The 16,616-nt window shown below is 41.1% G+C and overlaps 1 protein-coding gene across 2 annotated transcripts in view; it reads right to left on the reverse strand.

The window, feature by feature from the left end:
• Nucleotides 1–6,282, reverse strand: part of fer (fer (fps/fes related) tyrosine kinase) — a 38,224-nt gene extending 31,942 nt beyond the window's left edge. For both annotated transcript variants that reach the window (XM_044332750.1, XM_044332749.1), the window contains exon 1: nucleotides 5,934–6,282. The gene's annotated coding sequence lies outside the window, so the exon portion shown is untranslated. The remainder of the gene's footprint in view (nucleotides 1–5,933) is intronic.
• Nucleotides 6,283–16,616: the final 10,334 nt, after the last annotated feature.

Here is a 16,616-nt window from a genome sequence, read left to right on the forward strand (position 1 = left end):
TACAGACAGCAGGTTTCTGTAATCCCATACTGCCATTACAGACAGCAGGTTTCTGTAATCTCATACTCTCATTACAGACAGCAGGTTTCTGTAATCTCATACTCTCATTACAAACAGCAGGTTTCTGTAATCCCATACTCTCATTACAGACAGCAGGTTTCTGTAATCTCATACTCTCATTACAGACAGCAGGTTTCTGTAATCCCATACTGCCATTACAGACAGCAGGTTTCTGTAATCTCATACTCTCATTACAGACAGAAGGTTTCTGTAATCTCATACTCTCATTACAGACAGCAGGTTTCTGTAATCTCATACTCTCATTACAGACAGAAGGTTTCTGTAATCTCATACTCTCATTACAGACAGAAGGTTTCTGTAATCCCATACTCTCATTACAGACAGGTTTCTGTAATCTCATACTCCCATTACAGACAGGTTTCTGTAATCCAATACTCCCATTACAGACAGGTTTCTGTAATCCCATACTCTCATTACAGACAGCAGGTTTCTGTAATCCCATACTCCCATTACAGACAGCAGGTTTCTGTAATCCCATACTCTCATTACAGACAGCAGGTTTCTGTAATCCCATACTCTCATTACAGACAGCAGGTTTCTGTAATCCCATACTCTCATTACAGACAGCAGGTTTCTGTAATCCCATACTGCCATTACAGACAGGTTTCTGTAATCCCATACTGCCATTACAAACAGCAGGTTTCTGTAATCCCATACTCCCATTACAGCAGGTTTCTGTAATCCCATACTCCCATTACAGACAGCAGGTTTCTGTAATCCCATACTCCCATTACAGACAGGTTTCTGTAATCCCATACTCTCATTACAGACAGGTTTCTGTAATCCCATACTCTCATTACAGACAGGTTTCTGTAATCCCATACTCTCATTACAGACAGGTTTCTGTAATCCCATACTCTCATTACAGACAGGTTTCTGTAATCCCATACTCTCATTACAGACAGGTTTCTGTAATCCCATACTCCCATTACAGCAGGTTTCTGTAATCCCATACTCCCATTACAGCAGGTTTCTGTAATCCCATACTCCCATTACAGACAGCAGGTTTCTGTAATCCCATACTGCCATTACAGACAGGTTTCTGTAATCCCATACTCCCATTACAGACAGCAGGTTTCTGTAATCCCATACTCCCATTACAAACAGCAGGTTTCTGTAATCCCATACTCCCATTACAGACAGCAGGTTTCTGTAATCCCATACTCCCATTACAGACAGCAGGTTTCTGTAATCCCATACTCCCATTACAGACAGCAGGTTTCTGTAATCCCATACTCCCATTACAGACAGCAGGTTTCTGTAATCCCATACTCCCATTACAGACAGCAGGTTTCTGTAATCCCATACTCCCATTACAGACAGCAGGTTTCTGAAATCCCATACTCCCATTACAGAAGGTTTCTGTAATCCCATACTCCCATTACAGAAGGTTTCTGTAATCCCATACTCCCATTACAGACAGCAGGTTTCTGTAATCCCATACTCCCATTACAAACAGCAGGTTTCTGAAATCCCATACTCCCATTACAGCAGGTTTCTGTAATCCCATACTCCCATTACAGAAGGTTTCTGTAATCCCATACTCCCATTACAGACAGGTTTCTGTAATCCCATACTCCCATTACAGCAGGTTTCTGTAATCCCATACTCCCATTACAGACAGCAGGTTTCTGTAATCCCATACTCCCATTACAGACAGCAGGTTTCTGTAATCCCATACTCCCATTACAGACAGCAGGTTTCTGTAATCCCATACTCCCATTACAGACAGCAGGTTTCTGTAATCCCATACTCCCATTACAGACAGCAGGTTTCTGTAATCCCATACTCCCATTACAAACAGCAGGTTTCTGTAATCCCATACTCCTATTACAGACAGCAGGTTTCTGTAATCCCATACTCCCATTACAGACAGCAGGTTTCTGTAATCCCATACTCCCATTACAGACAGGTTTCTGTAATCCCATACTCCCATTACAGACAGGTTTCTGTAATCCCATACTCCCATTACAGACAGGTTTCTGTAATCCCATACTCCCATTACAGACAGCAGGTTTCTTGTTTACATGACAGTAAAGAAATCAGTTTTGTGGAGATGTAATCTGTAATCTGGCGACTCAGCTGCATTTTAACACACTGCAGGATAATAAAAGTCAATGATTTCTGTCAAACTTCTCACTTCTCAAAATACCATGATCAATCATCATTTTAGGATTGATCACTCTCCATACAACATGCATCTTAACAATCACTGACACATGATCAATTATTTTGGTCTAATTTATTTCATTTTATAATATATATATATATATATATATATATATATATATATATATATATATATATATATATAAATAATTTAATATTTATTTTGTTTCTCATTTTTGTACATTTACATTAGATAAATTGGTGAAATGATGTTTCCAAAGTCAGTGAGTCATCGTGTTGAATAATCGTGATCCTAATATTGACCATAATAAAGGTGATTATGGTTTTTGCCCTGCCTGGAGGTTTGGACTCACAGGGCTCTTTAACACGGGACTAAACAACATGAACCTCCTGTTGGCTGAGCGGAGCCATGTTGCTTTGGAAATTACACCTCTGTGTGTGTTTAGTGACTGGAATAGTTGCAACAGACTCATCGTAAATGTTTCAGCCCCCGTTTCTTTCAAAGAAACAGCAGCTCATGTTGTTGAGTGTAGGGCTCTGCTATCCTTGCAATGACCTTTTCAGAAAATGATTTATTTGATGTCACAGGTTTACAGAGATGGATTTACATTTTTAAACACTTGTCAGCAGTTGTCAGTCTGGACAATTCATCTTCTCAAATGAAGACTATTTGGATAAAAGCTTCAGTTACTTCTGTGTGATTTCCTTTACTTTTCCCGCTTTCCTCTGACTAACACATGGAAATATCCCCATACATTTTGTTTTCAAAGAATATCATATTACAGTCTGAAAGTATCCAACCTTAAAGAATACTTGACATTTTTTTGTTCATTGTGTTCAGGGATGTTTGCCTCAGGGAGTGGGCTGCATCTTTTTTCTTTTGTCTGTGTGATAAATTCAGAATTTGAGTATTTTTCTTTTTTTTCACACACCAGTATGTAGAAGAGGTATTTTCATGAATAACTGTCATTACATGTTGGCTGTGTGTGACTGTTGTTCCTGTTGGAGAAGACAGTAGAGGTTAACGTTGGGCCTGAGCTGAAGTTAGGTTGAAACTTCCTGTCGGAGAAGACAGTAAAGGTTAACCTTGGGCCTGAGCTGACGTTAGGTTGAAACTTCCTGTCGGAGAAGACAGTAAAGGTTAACCTTGGGCCTGAGCTGAAGTTAGGTTGAAACTTCCTGTCGGAGAAGACAGTAGAGGTTAATGTTGGGCCTGAGCTGAAGTTAGATTGAAACTTCCTGTCGGAGAAGACAGTAGAGGTTAACGTTGGGCCTGAGCTGAAGTTAGGTTGAAACTTCCTGTCGGAGAAGACAGTAAAGGTTAACGTTGGGCCTGAGCTGAAGTTAGGTTGAAACTTCCTGTCGGAGAAGACAGTAGAGGTTAACGTTGGGCCTGAGCTGACGTTAGGTTGAAACTTCCTGTCGGAGAAGACAGTAAAGGTTAACGTTGGGCCTGAGCTGAAGTTAGGTTGAAACTTCCTGTCTGAGAAGACAGTAAAGGTTAACCTTGGGCCTGAGCTGAGGTTAGGTTGAAACTTCCTGTCTGAGAAGACAGTAAAGGTTAACCTTGGGCCTGAGCTGAAGTTAGGTTGAAACTTCCTGTCTGAGAAGACAGTAAAGGTTAACCTTGGGCCTGAGCTGAGGTTAGGTTGAAACTTCCTGTCTGAGAAGACAGTAAAGGTTAACCTTGGGCCTGAGCTGAAGTTAGGTTGAAACTTCCTGTCGGAGAAGACAGTAAAGGTTAACGTTGGGCCTGAGCTGAAGTTAGGTTGAAACTTCCTGTCGGAGAAGACAGTAGAGGTTAACGTTGGGCCTGAGCTGAAGTTAGGTTGAAACTTCCTGTCGGAGAAGACAGTAAAGGTTAACGTTGGGCCTGAGCTGAAGTTAGGTTGAAACTTCCTGTCGGAGAAGACAGTAGAGGTTAACGTTGGGCCTGAGCTGAAGTTAGGTTGAAACTTCCTGTCGGAGAAGACAGTAAAGGTTAACCTTGGGCCTGAGCTGAAGTTAGGTTGAAACTTCCTGTCGGAGAAGACAGTAAAGGTTAACGTTGGGCCTGAGCTGAAGTTAGGTTGAAACTTCCTGTCTGAGAAGACAGTAGAGATTAACCTTGGGCCTGAGCTGAAGTTAGATTGAAACTTCCTGTCTGAGAAGACAGTAGAGGTTAACCTTGGGCCTGAGCTGAAGTTAGGTTGAAACTTCCTGTCGGAGAAGACACTAAAGGTTAACGTTGGGCCTGAGCTGAAGCACGATTTTATCAGCACATCATCGGTATCGGCTGATAAAAGCTCTAAAATGATTTTTTTTTTGTTGCAGCTTTAGTTTTGACAGTTTAATATGTTTGTATATTATTTGCCGATTTGTTGCCATCTCCTCCGCTGCCTGACTGTTTCCATCCACGGACTGTTTCACCCTGACGCTCCCGGTGTTTCCTCCGCAGGCTCCACTTCACTCAAGCTGCCCCACAGACCCGCTGCCTCTTCCCACTTTAACCTGAATAACAAACCACGGCTCAGTGCTCCAGTTGGATCTACATGCAGAACCGGGCTAACGTTAGCTGGGAGGCTAGCAGAGGCTAGCTGGCTGTGCTGCGACTAACGCTCCGCTAGCTACAATGAGTTGGAAATATCAGCATATCGGGTATTGGCAAAAAATCCAGTATCATACATCTCTAATTTATGCCTTACTTTTAGGTTGTGTATACCCTTTTTTAATTTTAATAATTTGGTTTTTTTTTAATTTACTTGTTTTTGCATTTGAAAAAATGTTTCCTTTAAAACCCAGAATGTAATATGCCACTTAAAATAATAATATGCACTAAAAGTTCTGGCAGATAATATGCAAATTACACAATAAAAATGTTGATTTTTCTAAAGAGGAAACAATTAGCTGAATATCTTTTCACCATTTTCTGACTTTTGATAAACCAATCTACTAATCAATTAATGGAAAAAAAACAGATTAATAGATAATGAAAATAATCATTAGTTGCAGCTCTGAACTAAAATGCCAGTTTAGATTCAGTTTACTGTTAACTGACTTCCAGCAGAAGTTGGAAGTAAATATGAAGGTGAGTAATTAAGTGGTAATGAACATTACTTAGCTGATTAATTGATCATTACACTCAGCATTAGCCGCATGGCTAATCAAAACCACTCTTTAGATTAATTATAAACCTTAAATCGCCTCCATATTGCATTAGATATCTTCACATCTTAGTTTTATTGCACCAAAACTTCTGAAAACATCCTCAAACTTCTCCTCAAAACATTTCACACTGATTTGCAAACCGCTCAAAAACCTTCATTAACCCTCAACAGCATCCAACAATTTAAACTGTCTTTACAAACTGCTTTAATATCTAAGTCTGAAAACCTTTCAATTCAGTCTTTACACACTGCTTTAATATCTAAGTCTGAAAACCTTTCAATTCAGTCTTTACAAACTGCTTTAATGTCTCAGCAGTAAAACTTTTATCTTCTTTAATAACTCAATCAGAAAGATGCAGAAAACTTTAAATTCCATCAGAACCGACGTAGAGCGGAAGCTAGGCTAAAGCTAGCCGCGCCTCCCCATTTAAACCAATGGAAAACTGGAGCTAGCAGGCTACCAGGATAACGGCAGCTCTGGAGTTTCCATTGGAACTGATGGAAAACTGGAGCTAGGAAGCTAACGGCTAATGTGACATTCCGTTAAAAACAGCGTTTATCTCAGAAACAACTCACAGAGTGACAGGAACAAACTTTCTCTCTCCGTGTCCATGTTTTTCTCCCGTTTTCCCGGTAAATAAAGACAAGATGACGGAGGAGGAGGAGTGGGAGAGTCGGGAGAGGTTCGGTGTTTTTCGACTTCTCCTCGGCAGTTTTCAGCCGCAGTACACGCCGTGAAGCGACTGTTTTCGGCGGCAGACTCGCTGTCCGGTCACCGCGGTCCTCTGCCGTCCTCCGGCCGGCTCATTTCTTTCTCTTTCCCGTGTTTTTCTCCTCCGTTTGCCCGGCTTCCCCTCCTCTCGTCCGGCTGTACGGCTAACGGCTAACAGGGAGGGGCTTCCGCGGGAAACGGAAAGGGGGAGAAGAAGGAGGAGGGGGCCATTTTACTTTGTTTCTGTTTTTTTAATACTTGCTTAAAGACAATAGCATATACAACAACAACAGCAACAACACACGGCCCAGGGGTACAGGCAGATATCCTGGGACAACAAGGCTCTTCATTCAAAAGTGTAAATCACAGCACCAACTTGAGTCAAAGATGCTCCAGTATCAGTCCTGCAGGGTCACAAAGGTTGCGTTTAATAGCACAGTCCTTTAGGGTTATAGACTTATCCTAACCCTAAACATTAACTTTAGAGTGCTTTGAATATTTCATGGTATCCACATATTCATTAAGTTCATTCTTAAAAACAGGAAAGAATGGTTTAGAACGACTGAACTTGCATTTATGGATGTGGTATTTAGCAAGTAAAAATAAAAGATTTATTATAAAACATTTTCCTTCATTTTCCAACTTGCAGGATGACCGCTGCTCCACCCGTCTAAATCTTTGTAAGGTGCTGGAAGTAGGGCTGCTGCAATAGCTGCAGTATTGCAATACAGCACAATAGACAAACCGCGGTGGGTGGCAAGAAATCACCAAAACCACGCTACGTTCACAGTTTTTTCATTATAGGCCCTTCTTGTTTTAATCTTAATTGCGTGCATATTGAATGTTTGGTGGCTCCTCCAGTCCAGCGGCTCTGGAGAATCACTTTGTGAGTTCTCGCTGCATGGACCCTCACATGAGCTGCTCGCAGCTAGCATCCAGGCTAACAAGCTAACCTGGCGCCCACCTAACAGACCCGGGCTCGGGGTGAGGTGACCGGGGTTTGGTGCTGATGCTCAGTAGTTAAAAAACATCTGTATGAATATTTTGTCTCATTTATATATTTAGACTCTCCCGGGTCACCGCTAACCAAGCAGGCTGCCATTTAACTTGTGAGGTAAACTAGTTTTCCACCAGTTATATAACTAAAGGCGCGTCCATCCAGACTCTATTCATAAATCCCACATTTAACAGGATTCAGCTGCAGGCCGTTTCCTACCACAACATGATTTAAAGTGTTCGTCAGTTACTGCGGCTCCATTCGGCCGACATATAATCAGACTAACATACCTTCATTTTCACAAAAAAAGTGCTAATATTGTACATGACCACATACTGTGCTGACACCCTGAATCACCGCAGGGGATATTTCTTCTCTGCGACAGCCCCAGCTGGAAGCATGAATGAGTCCAAACTTGATTAAAGAGATTTCCGCACACTTAGATCTATGCAGTATTTCATTTTATTTTATTTTGAGCTGTTGGTCTGTCAGACCTTCATCAGAGCATACATAATTCAATAATGAACAGGCAGGTAAAAATCATTAATCCCATTCTAATCATTGGCGGTATGCAGTACACACACCCTGCTGCAAACCATACTTGTTATAGATCACAAAAAAGGGGTGGAACACAGTGAATATAGAAAAAATGTATAAAATCAGGAAGTACCTTACAGTAGTAGTCAATTCAGTTGTTAGTTATATCAGGTTATATCAGGGCTCTTCCCACATAGAGCAGGTCAAGACTGATCTCTTTAATCTACAGAGACCCAACATTCCTCCAAACTCCCCTTTAATGGGAAGAAACCTCCAGCAGAACCGGACTCTAGGTGGCGCCGTCTGCCTCGACCGGTTGGGTTGAGAGAGAAAGAAGTAGAGAGACACACAGAAGCATAATAACAACAATAATAATAATAGAGATGTGATTAGTAATAATAATAATAATAATAGAGATGTGATTAGTAATAATAATAATAATAATAGAGATGTGATTAGTAATAATAATAATAATAATAGAGATGTGATTAGTAATAATAATAATAATAATAGAGATGTGATTAGTAATAATAATAATAATAGCAGGCGTGGACGTCAAGCAGGATCAGGCGGTCTGTGACCCTGATCAATATGAACCTGCAAGACGAGAAAGCACAAAAACTCAATGGAAGAAGCAAAGTTAGTGACATGCATTGATGTTACATGAATGCATACAGATGGAGAGGAGGAGGAGGAGAGAGGTGCATCATGGGAAGTCCCCCAGCAGTCTAGGCCTATAGCAGCATAACTAAGGGCTGATCCAAGGCGAGCCTGGTCGGCCCTAACTATAAGCTTTATCAAAAAGGAAAGTTTTAAGCCTACTCTTAAACATAGAGAGGGTGTGGGCGGTGACCCCCCCCCCCTGCATCTTCTGGCGGTGAGGAGCCAGCTGAGAGCAGTGATCAGCGACAGGGAAAGGATGAGCATCAGAGCAGTTCAGAAAACACAACCATTGAAACTGATAACACAGAGAGTGAGAAAGTAAATGATAACCTGTCAGTGTGTGAGGACCTCATTGAAGACGAAGACATGTCTGATGATGATTTGTTAAAACTGTCACAAAAGAGGAAAAGTTCAGAGCCTGTCCAGAGTAGTGCAAAAGCCATCAAAGTCACTAAAGGGACAAAAACTGGAAAATCTTTAGCAGAGTCAGAAAGTGATTTGTCACTGAGCCAGGAGGACCAGCAGAGCCGCTACTCTCCTGCTGGTATAAAGAGTTTTCTGCAGGGAACGAAGGGATCCAGGCTGGTGAAAGTAGAGGATCACTTTGCAGACCTGAAGCTGTTTGTAGAGTCAGCGAAGCCTCTGACAAAAAGATCAGGAAACTTTGGAGATGATGTTCTGACAGATCAGGAAATTTATCGTCTGAAGAAAGTGCTGCTTAAAGTAAAAGCACAAATCACTGCTGATGATGATGTTTAGACGAAGGTTCTTGTGTTTTTCTCTCTTCCTGTTATGTTTTCCTACTGTTATGTTTCTTTTAAGCTTCTCTCTCTCCATGTGTGATTTCAAAATAGGCACGTTAAACTTGAATGGAGCCAGGGATGATAGTAAAAGAGCTGCGTTCTTTAAGCTGATGGAGCTGAAGAACATAGATGTAATGCTGCTTCAGGAAACACACAGTAGTGCAGATAATGAAAGTGACTGGAGGAGAGGATGTAACGGGGAAGTCATCCTGAGCCATAAGTCCAGCTGTAGTGGAGGAGTGGGGATTGTCTTTTCCAGGAGCTTCTTGCCTTCTTCTTGTGAAGTTGAGGAAATTATTAAAGGCTGTTTATTGAAGGTCAAAGCTCAATTTGAAAATATTACCGTAGTTTTCGTCAATGTTTATGCACCAACCAAGGGGGTGGATAGACTAGCGGTACTAGATGTTTTATGTGACACTATCAGGAACTGCAGTAGTGATGAGTATTTGTTTTTAGGAGGTGATTTTAACTGTACTGAAAATCCAAAGCTGGATAGAAACCACCAAGAGCCTCATCCTGCTTCATCACGCAGGTTCAGACAGTTGACTGAAGCTCATGAGTTGTCAGATGTGTGGAGGATGTTTTATAAAAGTCACAGGCAGTACACCTGGAGTCACTCTAAAGACAATGTGTTATCTCTGGCCAGGCTGGACCGTCTGTTTTCTTTTAAACATCACATGAACCTTTTTAAAAGTTGTCACATTAACCCAGTGGGCTTCTCTGATCACTGTCTGGTTTTTTGCTGTGTTTTTATAAAAAATGTGTGTTTACAGAGTGCTTACTGGCATTTTAACACTGCCCTGCTTCATGACAAGGCTTTTAGAGCAGCTTTTGAATGTTTTTGGTTTACCCACAGAAAATGTAAGTCTGACTTTGCCTGTGTTCAACAGTGGTGGGATTTTGGGAAATCACAGATTAAACAGCTGTGTCAGCAGTTCACTCGTAATGTCACTAGAGACAGAACCAGATCTATGAGGGACCTGGAGACTCAGGTGGTAGAACTGCAGAGTTTAGCAGGTTCTACAGGAGATCGAGGGCTTTTAGATTCCCTCAAGTCTAAAAAGTCGGCTTTGGCCAACCTGCTGGGCATCGCAGCACAGGGAGCTCTGGTCAGGTCACGGTTCCTCGACATCACGCAGATGGACGCCCCCTCTCACTTCTTCTTTGGTCTGGAGAGGAAAAATGGACAGAGAAAGATTGTTCACTCTCTGCGATCCAGCAGCGGCTCTGCAATCTCAGATTCTTCTGAGATTAGGAAATTTGCAGTCAGTTTTTATAAAGATCTGTATAAGAGTGAACTAATAGACAATCCAGATGTGTGCAGCAGCTTCTTCACCGGTCTTCCTCAGGTGGATGCTGGAGCCAATGCAAAGCTGGAGGCTCCGGTATCCATTAATGAACTGTATACTGCTCTGATGAGCTTACAGAGTGGAAGAGCTCCAGGTATAGACGGTCTTCCTGTTGACTTCTATAAATCCTTCTGGTCCGTGTTGGGTGAAGACCTGTTGGAGGTTGTCACAAGCAGCCTGGAGAGAGGACGGCTGCCTCTGAGCTGCAGGAGGGCGGTCATCACTTTGCTGCCCAAGAAGGGAGACCTGCAGTAGCTGAAGAACTGGAGACCTGTTTCTCTGCTCTGCACGGACTACAAGATACTGTCCAAGGTCCTGGCCAGCAGACTCAGAGAGGTGATGGCTTCTGTCATCCACACTGATCAGACATACTGCGTGCCCGGCAGGCTGATAAGTGACAATGTCACTTTAATTCGGGATGTTCTGGAGGTCTCCAGCTCATTGGCTGTAGACACTGGTCTGATTTCAATAGACCAGGAAAAGGCTTTTGACCGGGTTGAACACCAGTATCTTTGGCAAACTTTAGCTGCTTTCGGGTTCAACCCTGGCTTCATAGCCAAGATCCAGGTTCTGTATAGTGACATTGCGAGTGTTGTGAAAATCAGTGGAGGTCTGAGTGCTCCTTTCAGTGTCCAGAGGGGGGTCAGGCAGGGCTGCTCTCTGTCCGGCATGCTCTACTCTCTGGCCATCGAGCCTCTGCTCCACAAACTGAGGAATGATCTGACTGGTGTTTGTTTTCCTGACTGTGATGCCTCTTTTAAACTGTCGGCGTACGCTGATGATGTCATTGTCCTGGTCAACACACAGAGAGATATTGATGTGTTAGTGAACACTGTTAATCTGTTTGGTTGCATATCCTCTGCTAAAGTAAACTGGGGGAAGAGTGAGGCTGTCATGGTGGGGGATCGGCTGGTGGATCAGCTCAGGTTACCTGGAGGTCTGGTCTGGAAAAAAGGAGGGCTAAAATACCTGGGAGTTTTTCTGGGCAATGAAATGTTCTTACAGAAAAACATCTCTTGGTTTCACTGCCTCATCAGAATGCATCATATGTTGAAAACATGCTTCATATTTTTTATTTCAGTCAGTTTTTCATTGAGTGGTGTTACTGGTGTTACTGGTGTTACTGGGACAGTCACAGTTATTCAGGGCTCTTAGTCTTGTAATGCTTCATTTTTTATTTTTTATAATTTTGCAGATTATATTATTCTAACATGAATACATAATATAATACTTTACTATTCGTAATAACAACAACATCAATAAACATGGACGTGAACTCTGAGCTGCGTGTTTCTGAACTGGGAAAGTTTGAATGAAGCTGATTCAGAGTTTTCAGCCTGAAGTTTCCCACATGAGGAAAAGATCATCATCATGTGGGACACTTTGATATTTACTGTTTGTTCTCTGAGTGTGAATATCAGATATCAGATATCTATATATATATAGAAGTTTCTGACTGAATGGGATCAAACACACAATAAGAGATATGTCATTATGATAATTATGTAATATCAGATTAAACTATATTACTATAGTAAAGCGATGAGAATGCAAAAAATAAGCAAAATATTGACAGAGAAATAATATTTATTAATTCTTCATTGATGCGTTTGGTTTTTTGTTAATTGGTTTAATTGTCTTGTTGGATTTTGGTTCTGTTCATTTGTATAATCTCACAATGTTTTCAGGTTATTATCAGACTGTTTTCTTTCTGTCTTTCATGTTTCTTATTGTTCTGCTTAGTCAGCAAAAAACAGACAAAAATAACAGTTTGTAAAAAAAGATTAACATCTTTGTATGTGTCTGATTTAAAATGAAGTCTGTTTCCTGTTTCCTGTTTCCAACAACAACAACGTGACGCATTACACAATTAAACAAACAGAGAAGAAGAGGAGGAGGAGGAAGAGGAGGGGCTCCACAGAGATGACAGAGGGGGGAGGGGCCGGTAGGGGGGGGGGGCAGCAGGTAGAACAGGGGGGGGAGGGGCCGGTGAGCGGGGGGGAGGGGGGGGGGGGTCAGCAGGTAGAACAGGGGGGGGAGGGGCCGGTGAGCGGGGGGGAGGGGGAGGGGGGGGGGGGGGTCAGCAGGTAGAACAGGGGGGGGAGGGGCCGGTGAGCAGGTGAGGGAGTGTCAGCAGGTAGAACAGGTTTGGGCGAGGCGGGCGAGAGAGCTCCACACAGACAGAGAATCAGATTTTATTTTCTGTCATTTCTTCAGTTTGTGTCGTTATTTAAACTTCAAACCACTGACAGAGAAGAAGAAGAAGAAGAAGAAGAAGAAGAAGAAGAAGAAGAAGAAGAAGAAGAAGAAGAAGAAGAAGTTTGTCCTCTGTGTGTCTGGAGGAAGAAGAAGCTCTGAACAGGTGAGTCAGCTGAAGGAATGTGATGAAATACAGCAGTAAAAGTACAAATACATGAAGTGATTAAAGTTTCACTGAGTATTTTCTGTATTTGTGTTTAATTCGCTCTGAAAGTCAGTTTGAGTCGATACAGCAGCGACTGAGTTCTGTGTTCATGTTAGTTTTGATTACTGAGGCAGACTAAGCTGGTTTATAATCTGTTTAAATGTTCACGTCTCAGTTTGTTATTGATTTTTAATAAGTTGTTTATCCTTTGGAAGTCATATAAACATGATTTTAAAGGCTGATAAAGTTCACCTGATGTGTTGCTGCCGTATTGATCCAAACTTTAACACAGTGATGTTTACAAGTTTAGTCACAACTGTTTGACTTTATGATGATTGATGTTAATATATAAATGATTAAACCCAGATTAAATATTAAATATCATCAGTATCAGTCTTCTCTGTCTGCATCACACATCAAACTCTTAATAATCTTTATTATCTTTATAATAATCCTCATTATTCACTCCAGCTGCAAAAACAAGATCATCTCATATAGTTTCACAGGTTGATATTTTAGTGTAAACTGAATCTGACTCTGATGAATCTCTGATCAGATCTGGAACTAAAAGCTGCTTCTTTTCCAAAATGTTTTGAATGTTAAGCTCTGAAAATCAGCATATGACTGCATGTAAAGACGTTTCTGCCTCCAGTGTGTTTGACTAAAAAAACATCATCTCAAAAAGTCACTGAGACAAATTTTAAAACTTTTAACGACAAGCGTTTTGACCTTATGACCTATTTTATGGTGATATTCAGCACACTTGTTTTATTCCAGATGTGGAAGTGGCTCTAGATTACTTCAGGAGAAGCTTAAAGCTCCATAAACACCTTTTAAAAGATTTAGAATAACAGACGATCAGCTGCAGTCAGAGCTGCTGCTCCCATTATTGTCTGTTCAGCTAGAAGATGAAGCTGCAGGAACCTCCCACATTAATTACCTGTTGATCTTGTTCTGGAAGCTCTGCAGAAAGTCAACTGAGATTATCTGCATCTCTTATTAAGAGAAACATCACATATATGTTGAGCCTTCCTGTGGTTCCTCTGAACAAAGCTGGAGACAGTTGGTCTCAACAACGATCTAATAATCCTGAAGTCCTTAGTGAATAACCAGCTCAGCTTCATCATCTCAGCTTCATCATCTCAGCTTCATCATCTCAGCTTCATCATCTCAGCTTCTCCTCAGCTTCATCATCTCAGCTTCATCATCTCAGCTTCTCTTCAGCCATCACACTAGAAGGAAATGTACAGATGGATCATTACTGGCTTTGATAGAGATGCTTGCAGCTGGTTTCAGAGTTAGTCATGTGACAGACGTCAGTGTGTGGAGGGTCATGTGACAGACGTCAGCGTGTGGAGGGTCATGTGACAGATTCCTTACGGTGGTGCTGGAGGCCAGGGTAATGCCATCCAGAGTAGCTTTATCATTAGATAATGTGTTTCTAAGGTGTTTAGGGCCAAACACAATAACTTCAGTTTTATCCGAATTTAGTAGTAGAAAATTGCAGGTCATCCAGGTCTTTATGTCGTTAAGGCATGTTTGGAGTTTGTTTAACTGATTGGGTTCATCTGGCTTCATTGATAAATATAATTGGGTATCATCTGCATAACAATGAACATTTATGGAGTGTTTCCTAATAATATTACCTAAAGGAAGCATATACAAGGTGAATAGAATTGGTCCAAGTACAGAACCTTGTGGAACTCCGTGTCTAACTTTTGCCTTCATGGAGGATTCATCATTAACATGTACAAACTGAAATCGGTCTGATAAATAGGACTTAAACCAGCTTAATGCAGTTCCTTTAATGCCAATTAAATGTTCCAGTCTCTGCAAAAGGATTTGATGGTCAATTGTGTCGAATGCAGCACTAAGATCTAACAGGACAAGTATAGAGACAAATCCTTTGTCTGATGCAGTTAGGAGGTCATTAGTGACTTTCACCAGTGATGTCTCTGTGCTATGATGCCTCTAAATCCTGACTGAAAATCCTCAAATAAACTATTGTTATGTAGAAAGTCACATAACTGATTAGAGACTGCTTTCTCAAGGATCTTAGAGAGAAATGGAAGGTTAGATATAGGTCTATAATTGGCTAAAACACCTGAATCAAGAGTAGGCTTCTTAAGAAGAGGTTTAATTACAGCTACTTTAAAGGACTGTGGTACATAGCCTGTTACTAAAGACAGATTGATCATATCTAGTAAAGAACTGCTCACTAAGGGTAAGACTTCCTTAAGCAGCCTAGTTGGGATGGGGTCTAAGAGACAGGTTGATGGTTTAGCTGAACAAATCATTGAAGTTAGTTCAGACAAGTCTACTGGAGAAAAACAGTCCAAATATATGTCAGGATTTACAGCTGTTTCTAAGGTTCCTGTGTTTGGGGAGAGAACGGTGCCTGTTGAGGGCAGGAGGTGGTTAATTTTGTCTCTAATAGTTAGAATTTTATCATTAAAGAAGCTCATAAAGTCGTTACTACTGAGAGCTATAGGAATACATGGATCAGTAGAGTTATGACGCTTTGTCAGCCAAAGTGCTGAAAAGGAACCTAGGGCTGTTTTTATTCTCTTCTATTAATGCTGAGTAATAGGCGGCTCTGGCATTACAGAGGGCCTTCCTATATGTTTTAACACTATCTTGCCAGACTAAGTGAGATTCTTCTACTTTGGTGGAACGCCAAATCCTTTCCAATTTTCGCGATGTTTGCTTTAATTATACGATGGAGCTAACCTCTTATGTTTTATTATCTTCCTTTTTAAGGGGGCGATGGAGTCGAGTGTTATTCGTAATGAGCCCGCAGCACTATCAACAAGATTATCAGTTTGGGAGGAACTAAAGTTAACATAAGAGTCCTCTGTAGTACTGAGACATGGCAGTGAATTCAGTACTGATGGAACTGCTTCCTTAAATTTATCTACAACACTATCAGAGAGACATCTAGTGAGGACATTTTTGTCTAATGGTGTGTAATCCAGTAATAGGAATTCAAAAGTTATTAAAAAATGATCTGATAAAATAGGATTTTGTGGAAAAACTATTAAATGTTCAATTTCAATCCCATAATTCAGAACAAGGTGGAGGGTGTGGTTCAGACAGTGAGTGGGATTATTTACACACTGAGAGAAGCCAGTTGAGTCTAATAATGAGATAAATGCAGTACTGAGACTGTCATTATCAACGTCCACATGAATATTAAATCACCTACTATAATTACTTTATCTGTACTAAGGACTAAATACGACACAGTTCACTGTTTATATCAGTGAAATGATTTGTTGTGATTCGTCTTTATGCAGACGACACTGTTTTATTCTGGATGAAACTGCAGCAACACAAATAAAAACAAATTCATAGTTTTCTTTGGATCCAATAATATCAACTTCTGTAACCTGCATATCTCAGCTATCAATGGTTATCATGGTCATAAGCCCCGCCTCCTCCCGCCTCCTCCCGCCTCCTCCCGCCTCCTCCATGTTAGCTTTATTTTAGGTTGTGATGATGTTTTCTCTCATTTTCCTGATAAGTTTGTGTTTAATTAGATATTTGATGATATAAAAAGGTGATGATGATGATGGTGGTGGTGGTGAGGATGATGGTGATCATGATGATGATGAGGAGGATGATGATAGTTATGATGAGGATGGTGATGATGGTGATGATGATGATAATGATGATGATGATAATGATGATGATGATGATGATGATGATAGTGATGATGAGGATGGTGATGATGGTGATGATGATGATAATGATGATGATGAGGATGATGGTGATCATGATGATGATGAGGAGGA

Source organism: Thunnus albacares, chromosome 18 (assembly GCF_914725855.1).
Source record: "Thunnus albacares chromosome 18, fThuAlb1.1, whole genome shotgun sequence".
Classification (NCBI taxonomy): Eukaryota; Metazoa; Chordata; class Actinopteri; order Scombriformes; family Scombridae; genus Thunnus; species Thunnus albacares.